General features: G+C 41.2%; 1 protein-coding gene across 5 annotated transcripts in view; it reads left to right on the top strand.

Annotated features, from left to right (window-relative positions):
• The first annotated feature begins 1,892 nt into the window (after positions 1–1,892).
• NSD3 (nuclear receptor binding SET domain protein 3) overlaps positions 1,893–10,335 on the top strand; it is a 99,543-nt gene continuing 91,100 nt past the window's right edge. For 2 of the 5 annotated variants that reach the window (XM_070781400.1, XM_019953262.2), the window contains exon 1: positions 1,893–2,388. The gene's annotated coding sequence lies outside the window, so the exon portion shown is untranslated. The remainder of the gene's footprint in view (positions 2,389–10,335) is intronic. The other 3 variants (XM_019953265.2, XM_019953263.2, XM_019953267.2) reach the window with 2 other exon arrangements.

Here is a 10,335-nt window from a genome sequence, read left to right as displayed (position 1 = left end):
CTATTTGCTCACTTTCTATGAAGAAGAGAAAGCATGTCTGAACCTAATGTTAGATGCTAAAAATAGAAATTATTATTTTTAAGTTATTTCCCTAAATATGGCTCCAGACCAAATATTATTGACAATGTATATCTTATGCAGGAAGAGACTGTGCATTTACTTTACATAAACTCTTGACAGCACAGCTTTAGAAGCAGATTAAAATAAAATCCCTGGGAATAATTTTCCACATTCTCCTCAAGGGGACAATCCAAGTGTCAGGCCAAGGAAACCGCTTATCAACAAAGCAAGAAAGATACAGGAAGCTGGAAAAGAAGATGGAGGTAGAAAGGATCTTAGGAAAGAAAAAAAAAGACCAATTTAACCTCTCTTTCCAGGAGATAGAATCAAACATTGGAAATAAGTTCACGAATCACCTTTGGAGACTTGTGTTCTGAAAAGACATTTAAAACAAAGAAAAATGTGCTTTTATTGATTCCTTTAACTTCTGGTATCACAAGCATAGCAACCACACAAGTAGAGGTGTATAAATAGTTAAGGATAGTAATGGAGATGCTTAATCCTGAATATCATAACTTAGCATTATTAACAGGGTGGTGCTTTTTAAAAACGAATCCATAATTAGTAACCATGAAAATCATTGATATGTAGGACTCTTTAAATTTCCTGTTTAAGTGGTATTTACAGATAAAGATAGCAGGAATTGCCCGTAACAGTACCAAATAGGTCCCGCACTGTAACGTCGGTGGAGAGTCTAACGTCTAGTGGGTGATATGACTTCATGATTCTCGGAACCGAGTATTGGTTTCCTCATCTCGCTGCCTGTGTTTCCTTTGTACATTCACGTCTGCGCTGCCGCGTCCTAAGTCATTATCCCCAGGCCCCAGGAAATATCACCAAACCGTCACACTCCTGCAAGACTCGTTTACCGTGTCACGCACTGAGACCTTTTATTGTTTCACATAAGTTTCCTAGGATGGGGTGGGGGTGTGTGGATATAGGGTAACAGAGAATCTCGACTCCCGCTTCCTCCCTCTCCTTCCTGCGTGCGTGAGCTTGGACGAGGACAAACGCCCCCATCCCTCGAAGCGGAGGTGTGGCCGGCGAGCAGGCGAGGGCCTGGCACGTGATGGGCGGGGAGCCCTCGGGATCGGGGTGCGGGTTGCGCCGCCTTTCCCCCCCGTTACCCACAAGCCTCCGGGCCCGCGGGGCGAGCAGGAAGCGGGTGTGCGGGGGCCTGAGGCCTGCCCGGGAGGCGTCTGAGAAGAACTGCGGTCCGGGCTTGGCCCCCAACGGGCTCCGGTCTGAGGCCGCCGGGTGGGACGCTGAGCTCCTCTTTGACAGCGGTCGGGCGGGAGCCAGTCTGGGAAGCACAGACATCTCTGTCCCCCTTCCCCCCCCCCCCCCCCCCCCCCGCTCATCTTTATCAACCGGGCGCCCGTCTGCAGGGGGATTTCTAAGGTCTGGGGACGGCCTCGCGGTGTCACCCCGAGGAGTCCCGCCGTCGGGTGACTGACAGACGCTGTTATTTCCTCAAGCATCAAAGAATACGCACGAGCACACTTTGGCCTCACCGGCCCAACCTCCACCCCGTCCTCTAGTTTTGTTTTGTTTTTCACTCGGCCTCCGCATCGCACCTTCCTGTCTCTCCGCCCGGATCGCCTGCGGTCTCACTTCTCGTCTAGACTCCGCCAGGCGGCTCGCGTTTCTGGCTCCCCCCACCCCCACCCCCGCTCCTCCTCTCCACAGGCTGACGAGCCTCTTCCTCCTTTCGGCCCTTGGCGCTCCCAGCCCCGGACTGCATTTCCCGGCAGGCGCCGCGGCCAGCGGCCAATCAGCGGCTGAAGATTTGGCGGCGGCGGCGGGGGCGCCCAGAGAGTCGGGGTGGGGGGGGGCTTTGTGCGCGGTGGCGGCGGCGGCGGGAGCGGGCGGCGGCAGCGGGCGGCCAGGACGGAGGCGGAGGCCGAGGGGGACTGTCCACACTGATCGCCCGCGGAGAGGCGCGCGAGGCCGCGTCGAGCCCCGAGGACCCTACTGCCCCGGCCCGGCCGCCAGCCACGGGCTCGTCTGTGGGAGCTGCAGCTGCGCGGCGACCCCCATCCCTCCGTCTCCGCCGCCCACCCTCCCGCCCGCAGCCTTCCTCCTTTCGCTGCGCGGCCGGCCCCGGCCCGGCCCGGCCGTGGCCCCCTCCTCGGTGCCGGCCGGCCATGGCAGAGGCGTCCGGCGCGGGGGAAATCTAGCCCGGGGATTTCATGAGGCCTAGCTTGGTTCCGCCTCCTCCCGCCGCGGACCCGGCGGCTGCCCGCGCCCCAGCCCCACTCCGGGCCTCCGTGTCTCTCCTGTGATCGTACTGACACGGCCGGGGGGTTAGAATGGAACAAACTGAAGGTAAAGTGAATGCGCGCTTGTATGTGTGTGAGAGAGAAAGTGTGAGGGGGGGTGTGTGTGTGTGTGTGTGTTGGAAGGGAGGGCTGAGGAGGGGGCGACCTAGGAATGGGACCCGGATCGGGAGAAAGACCTAAGCAGGGATGGGAGGACCACTGGGTGGCCCGGAAGGGCTCGAGGGGGGCTGGAAGGATGGGGCAGGGTCGGGGTGTGGAGGGGATTGGGAGGTGGAGCTGGGGAGGTAGGGACTGGGATGAGGGATGGAGTGGCGCTGAGCTGGGAATTGGGAGTAGAGGTGGGATGGGGGCGGGGATAAAGATGGAACGGGGGAGGGGGCAGGGAGCGAGGAGAAGAGTTGGGTTCGGAGATGGGAGACCTGGGCGGACTGAGCAATAGGCAGGTTTGGGGGTGGAGTGTGTGAACTAGAGGAGAGTCTGGGGGAAGGAGAAGGAATGTGATGGAGAGACGAGGCCCTAAGGGAGCTATGAGGGAATGAAAGTGGAGGAAAAGGTGGATTAGGAAAAAAGGATAAGAAGTGATTGAGACAGGATGTAATCGGAAGATAGGAAATAGACTCAGGAAACCGGGAGACCCAGGATTGGGCTCGGGAAGGAAATGAACTGAATGTTGACAAGGGGTGAGAACTACGAACCAAGCGTCACAGAGTGGGAGGAAAAGATGGAGCAGGGGGATTGCTGGAGTGTTAGGAAGGGAAAGCCTTTTGTTCCTATATTTGTGTATTCTGTGCGTTTTCTTTCAAGGCTCGAGAATGGAGAAGCTAGTGGTTATGGTGTTGTGAAATGGAGAGGTGTGGGTTTTACTGCTTTGAGGGAGGAGAAGGTGTGTTCCTGTAATGGTAGCAAGACAGGGATAGCCATGGCCATAATTTGATGGTTTTGGTGAGGGAGTGAAGACTATTCAGATTTAAAGGGGGCAGGGGCAGCCATGTTTGCTGCCAGGCACTGCAGTGTAAATAAATTCCTTCTTGTCTCCGACATCAGTAGGATTCTAGAAGGGGCCAGTCCAGATTTTTAACCCCCCTTCTTTCTATTCATGAACTCTTCCCATACATCTTGGGGTCATATAAAATTATTTATATCCACCAAAGGAGGTAGTAATGTTTTCCATCTTGTGTGTTTCGCTGCTTTCTCTCACCTCTCTTTTCCCTCTTCCTGCTGGTTGCGAACACGGCATGCTAATGAGCTTCAGTGTAAAATTTAACCCTTTTAATAAAGTTAAAAGTATTTAATACTGGGTGAAGGAATCATAACTAGTCTCTCTATTTCAAGCATGCTCATGAAAAGTCTTTTAAATATTGGAAATGCATTTGTTTCAGAAGCTTCCGAAGCAGTCAACGTGTTTTCTGCAATTCTTTGAGTAAACAAGGAAATTGCCTGGGTTGTTTTACTTGGGCTTGTGCTCTTGGCAAAACACTGTGGGGGAGAAGAGGGGATTGGAAGGTCTCCTGTGGTAGAATATCTACTTTCTATAGTTCGAGTGTTGGAAAATTAGAAATGTGTGTATTTTTAAAAGATTTTTCTGATAGCTCTTGCTTATAGAGGATGGGTGTGTTAAATGTTTTCTTTTTAAAAATAAACCCTCCTGCATCCCTTCCCCTTGCTTCCATACAGTTGCTCAATACAATCTCCAAATGTCAGTTCAGCACAGTGCAATGATCTGTGAAGCAGGCATGCAGATCTCAGAGCATCGTTTAGGTGCCAGGTTTTTTTGGTGGGAACTTCAGATCACACTCTCCAGGAAAGCAACAGTAACTCTAATGTATTCAAATGTATCTACTTGTGTGATTTGAAAATAGTTACTTACTATTCTAAAGGTTTAAATACTAACAAATTTAGATAAACTAAGTGGAGCCTGGTTTATTTTCATACTGAAAAGGATTAAATGTGTGAGTGACCTTTTGTTTTTGCTATATTATTGTAATTGGGGGAATCCAAACTTTAATCCGTCATATTGATATTGAAATTGTTCTCTAATACCAGTAAAGCCTGTTAAAATTTTAGTATGATTTTATGGACTCAAACCAGTTGTACTACATTTTGATTTAATCTTAGTGCATTATCCTTTTAAGTTGTTAAATAGAGTTTTAAGATATGTTCTTGGTCTTTTGGAAAAATTAAATAGAAAATTATTAGAGTGTTACTCTGGGAGAGCACTTTCAGAAGAGGGGTTAGATTTACAGCTTGGAGTGTTTTTGATTTGATAATATTCAGCCTGAATTTTTAAAGAATCTTATGAGGAAAAGCTACTCTCAAAAAAACTGTTCAATATGCTTTTTTTTTGGAATTTCTTTATATGGTGGTTTCATTTTTATATCTCCTGCTTGATTGACATGTGATTTGTAGTTAATTTGTAAATGAACTAACAGTGCCATACATTTTTAGGAAAATGAGAGACTGTTGTGTATTAAAATAAGAAAAGATTCTTGGAAGCTTGCATTACTTAAAAAAAAGTACTCCTATAAATTCAGCCTTTTGTGAAGATTCAGAATTTTGTAAAGAGAAAGGTGCCCTGCCCAGCTCCCCTGAGTATTCTGATTCCTTGGCTAGGGAGTCATATAATGAGGAAGGCTACTCTGAATAGATGATTCTTAATTAAAATCCAGACTTTGCTCTCATTACCATGTCCATCATTAGCTCACCTGTGGCCTGTGATAGCTTTTTTTTTTTTTACTTTAAGTTAATAGATATGTGATTTCTTAGACTGATCAGATTGAATGAGTTTTGGGTAAAGGAAATTGGTTGCCTTGAGGTTGGTCATGCTTGAATGAATTGTCAAAGTCCTCAGTCAGTTGTCGGATTCTAAGTATCCAGAAACTGGGTATTCAGTTTCTGGAGTTCATCATAACAACACTAGTAATAGCTGCTGATAGTTGTTGTCCTCTAAACATGTTCTGGGCTAAGTGACTTTTGTGAATGATTTCCTTCTATCCTTCCAACAGTTGTGTGGGGTTTCAAATATTAAGAGAGACTGAGAGATTTTTTTAAGGTTAGCACTCCATTCTCCACAATAACCATTTTGAGGTTTCTTGTGTGTCCTCCTAGAAAATTCCTGTACATATGTATATACGTTTGTCTTAAAATACATAAAATTGGATCACACTATTCGCATTTTGCTTTTTTTGTTTTAATAGGCTACCTGGGACATCTTTGCAAACCAGCACACATGGACCTACAGCTTTCTTGTTTTAATTTTTTAAGGGTTATATAGTATTCCATTATTTGGAATAGGACGTTGTTAACAAGTTTTTGCTGTTATAAGTAGTATAGCAGATCCTGAATTAAGTCCCTGACAGCCTCTTTATATAGAAGAGGTATAGTCCAACTACTTTATTTTACAAGAGAAATCACTGAGACCAAAAAGTTAAGTCCAAGGCTTCGGTAACAAACCTGTTTCCTGACTCTTTATCCCAGGGGTCCCCAACCTCAGATATCTAATGCCTGATGACTGAGGTGGAGCTGAAGTAATAATAGTAGAAATAAAGTGTGCAATAAATGTAATGCTCTTGAATCATCCTGAAACCAACCCCTCCACCCTGGTCTCTAGAAAAAATTATCTTTCACAAAACTGGTCCCTGGTGCCAAAAAAGTTGGAGACCGCTACTTTATACCACATCATGTTACTTAATTATTGTGAATGTACTTGTGCTTTCTGTCAAAGCTCAAGGTGAGGGGGAATACTCAAGGTTAGGCATGGTTAGTATAGTGAGCGCAAGGGGCTTAACTTGCAGTGAGGTCAAGGCTTTTCTTTTTTTCCATACTTTGTTCACCATGCCGTACATATATCATATGCACAGAATATTTTTACATGTATAAGTGAGTCTTGCCCAGGTATCTTGAATTTTGTTTTGAGTAATCAAGTAGCTTTGGCAGAATTTTTCCTGTTTTAATTAAATTGTCAATGAAATTTAAAAAAAGAAGAGGTCCAGCTTGGTCCTGGAAAAGAATTTGGAAAGAAGATTCAGACAGTAGTAAGTTTGTTAAATGAGCTAAAAGCACCTAATTGAGGACAAGTTTTTTTAAAAAAATCATAGGCACCATTGATTGTTTTAAATTATTTTTTACTATAAGAAGAAAATTCATAACCATGGATACTTATTCATCGAGTTCTTTTAAAACAAAAAATCTGTTTTAAACACTTAAAAAATTAAAATCATTAGAGCTTTAGAAAGGTTTAGAATTTGATATCCATAAAATCTGTTTTTGATGCAATGCTGTTTTTAGTTTTACTTAAAAAAAAAGTTTGTATTATATGTTGAAAGAGCAGCTGATTTATTCATTTGTTAATAAACAACATGTCCAGCATTTGAGTTTTTAAATGAATGGTGAGTTTTACTTCTGCAGGCTAATCTTTTAATAAATATAAATATAGATAAATTTAAGGAATTGATTATACTATGACTATCTAACACTTTTTTAAATAGAGGGTTTTTGTTTCATTTTTATTGTTGACCTTAATAAGGACTTAATGAGTATTTTTAAACACTTCTGTGTTACATTGTGCTCATACATGACAATAAGGGAAAAGGCATATTTAAAATTTTGTGATTTAGAAAATGTTCAATTTTTACTAAACGGATGTGTGTCGTTACTTCTAAGGCACATCTGCCTGTTGAAAGATTTTGGATTTGAAAAGCTCTTTGATAAATGGTTTTTGGCTTATTTTTAAATTTTATCAATAGATGTGCATCTGTGTTATCACTGAGTGATCTACAATGAAAGCTCTTTATACTAGGTTCCCTTTTTCATCTAGGTTTAGAATTATATTGAGAGGAAGGCGAGTACGAAAATGAAAAAAAATTTACTTTCATATAGTTTCCTTTTAACAATGTTTGAGTATGAATATTACGGTCTGATAATCCTTTGCTGTTACATGACACCTTCTGAGAGTGTCCCAGTCTTTTTCGACCCCAGCGACTGTAGCCTGCCAGACTTCTCTGCCCAAGGGATTCTCCAGGCAAGAATACTGGAGTGGGTTGCCATTTCCTCATCCAGGAGATCTTCTTGACCCAGGGGTCAAACCCACATCTCCACAGTCTCCTGCATTGCAGGTGGATTCTTTACCTCTGAGCCACTGGGGAAGCCTGTTTGATAGAATTCCAGCACAGTAACGTGTGTGCGTGTGTGTGTGTGTGTGTGTGTGTGTGTGTGAAGTTGGAAAGCCCAAGGATTATTTAACTCAATTTAAATAAGTAGGCATTTTAAATTAAAGAAATATGTGGCTTCCTTGGATTTTGTGGGTGAAACAAAATTTAGTTTATCAAATTGATTTGAGATAACGAAGATTAGGAAGTCTCATGTGGAGGCTTGCCTACTGGCATTTTGGCCTTAGGCAAGACGGTATTGTGTCTGGTGAGTCTTACTGTGGAGTCATAAGAAAGCAATACATAAAAAACAAAACCTTAAAAGCCCTCTTTAAAGACTTTAAGTTGTAAAATGTGACATATTTATAAAAAAAGCATAAAACCTAAATGTACAGTATAAACAAACAATTAGAAAGTGGACATCATGGAGTCATGTCCCAGGTAATAAGTCCTTTAAGAAAAGCTGCAAAGACAGCCTCATTGGTTTAAGTGATATTGCTGTAGTTGTAGTTGGTCTTGAGGGATAATGGTGTGCTGAAAACTAAGCGGAAAAATGAATAACCAAGAGGGAGGGGTCAACACTCAGTAAAAACTGAATTACCAGTTTTTGTTGTTATCAAAGTGTTACCTAGACAATTAAAAAAAAAAAGTTTCCCAACATTTGGTGTAGTCATTTAGTGATTTGAAATCTTGGTGCTTTACTAATGAACGTGGAAAAAAATAATGCTGAATCCTACAACAATCATGCTGTGTTACACAAAGTTGTTTCTTCAGAGTTCGTCTCCGTTACACTTTCTGGTCAGATTCAGTGACTACTGGTTTTAGATTTATGTGCAAACTCTTAACAATGGCTTTTGCTTCGAAAATGTCAGATTTGCCTATATCAATAATCTCCTAACTTAAGTATCTTATTTACAAAAACTAGTTTGACTCTCTTGCTTTCACATTAATGTAACCATGAGGAAAAGTACCAACCTGAGAAGCAGTCAGCAGTGGCAGCCTGTGTGACTCTTCATCTGTGGTGCATCCTGAGTTTTACCCTCACTGCATCTTGGCTAGGTGAACCAAATTTCTTTCTTAACTGGAGAAACCTATTTTAATATGCTCCCCTCGATTTCTAGACTATTTTCTTATAGATTGGGAAAGGTTAAATGTTGGCTTTAGGGTTTTTTTTTTTTTTTTTAGGGAATTAAAAAAAAAAAGACATTTATTTATTTGGCTGTGCCAGGTCTTAGTTGCATCATGCAGGATCTAGTTCCCTGACCAGGGATCGAACCTGGCCCCCTGCATTGGGAGTGCAGTCTTAGCCACTGGACCGCCAAGGAAGTCTCTGGAGGATTTTGATAGCAGAAAAAAGTTGAATTTTTTTCCTCTCTGACTACCTGATGAACACAGTCTATTTGAGTAAAATTCTCCAACGTGACTTTGTGAAGGACATTTTTATAAATGACAAAGGACATCTGCATACATAAAGCCTCTTCCTGGCTTTTGAAATTTTGTTATTTTAAGCCCTCTGTGTTTCTCATGATCTCTTCAGGATCCAAATACATCAGAATATGGTATTTCATGTTTGGTTGTGGTAAGAAGCTTCTTGTTATGCTTTACCTAGAATTCCAGTAGAATGTTGTTCTTTTTTATGTTGGGTGAACGTTAAATACATGCCTAGCTAATTTTTCCTCCTGCAAGAAAGAGAAATGTTTATTTTCAATCTTGAAATGAGCATATATGTTTTCCTAGATATGGAAACAAACATGATTTGATACAGTTTTTAAACCTAAATTAGGTAATTTGGTTTTGTGTATTAAGTAAGGTTAATATGCTTTTGGTCATCTCATGTTTTCTATGTTATCACCTGTACATGTAAGCCTTGATCATTAGAATTTATTTTATTGTGTAATGGAATTAAGGTATTGAGGTTAAGGCATTAATTAAAAAATTACACCTTTATGCCTATAGGTCTACACAGGTAGCACCCCAAAGAAATGCTGATAGCCCTATTAGTTTTTAATTTTTAATGGAAAATTGTCCTTTCCAAAGTGGCTGCTAGTTTAAAAACATTTATTATGTTTAAATTATGTAAGTCTTATTTATTATAGAGAAATTGAAAACTGCAGTAAGATATAAAGATTATAATCCCCTGAAATCTTACCAACTGCAAATAGCTGCAGTTAACATTTTGTTCTGTATCCTTCCGGTGTCTTTCCTATGCTTTTTTTTTTTTTTTTTTTGGACAAATTGTAATGGTGCACAATATCATTTTATAACCTGCTTTATTGTGAAATAAATTTTCTTGAGAATGTGATTTTTTTTAACTTGATATATATAATTGTATGTGTGTGGCATATCTGTTTATCATTATTCTGTCGATGGTATTTTAGGCAGTTTGCAGTTTTTAGATAGATATTGTAATTTGATGAATCTTAAATATTAAAAAATTATATGACTGATGATTTCATTACAATAAATGTAGAATTAAGAAAGGTTTTTTAATAACATTTTTGTTGAAAAATAATTCACATACTCTACAAATCAGCCATTTAAAATGTACAGTGTAATGGTTTATAGTATATTCACAAAATTGTTCAGCTGTCACCACAGTCAATTTTAGAACATTTCCAGCAAGGTTCAAACAAATTTAAACTCCCAGCAATATCATAGAGGCTTTGTTTTTTAAAAATTGCATTTATTTGTGGTTTTTAAAAGTGTAGTATAAGTATACAAGGACACAGCAGCTTGTGTGGTATAGTTTTTTCCTTTATAATTCCTAGCATTTATTTTTGAAAAATTTTATTTCCAGCTTTATTAAGATATAACTGATGCATACTTTGTATCTGTGTATGCATTGATTT

The sequence above is a fragment of the Bos indicus genome, chromosome 27, assembly GCF_029378745.1.
Source record: "Bos indicus isolate NIAB-ARS_2022 breed Sahiwal x Tharparkar chromosome 27, NIAB-ARS_B.indTharparkar_mat_pri_1.0, whole genome shotgun sequence".
In the NCBI taxonomy this organism is placed as follows: Eukaryota; Metazoa; Chordata; class Mammalia; order Artiodactyla; family Bovidae; genus Bos; species Bos indicus.
The sequence above is the reverse complement of the archived record's forward strand: the minus strand, read 5'-3'. Positions and strand labels throughout refer to the sequence as shown.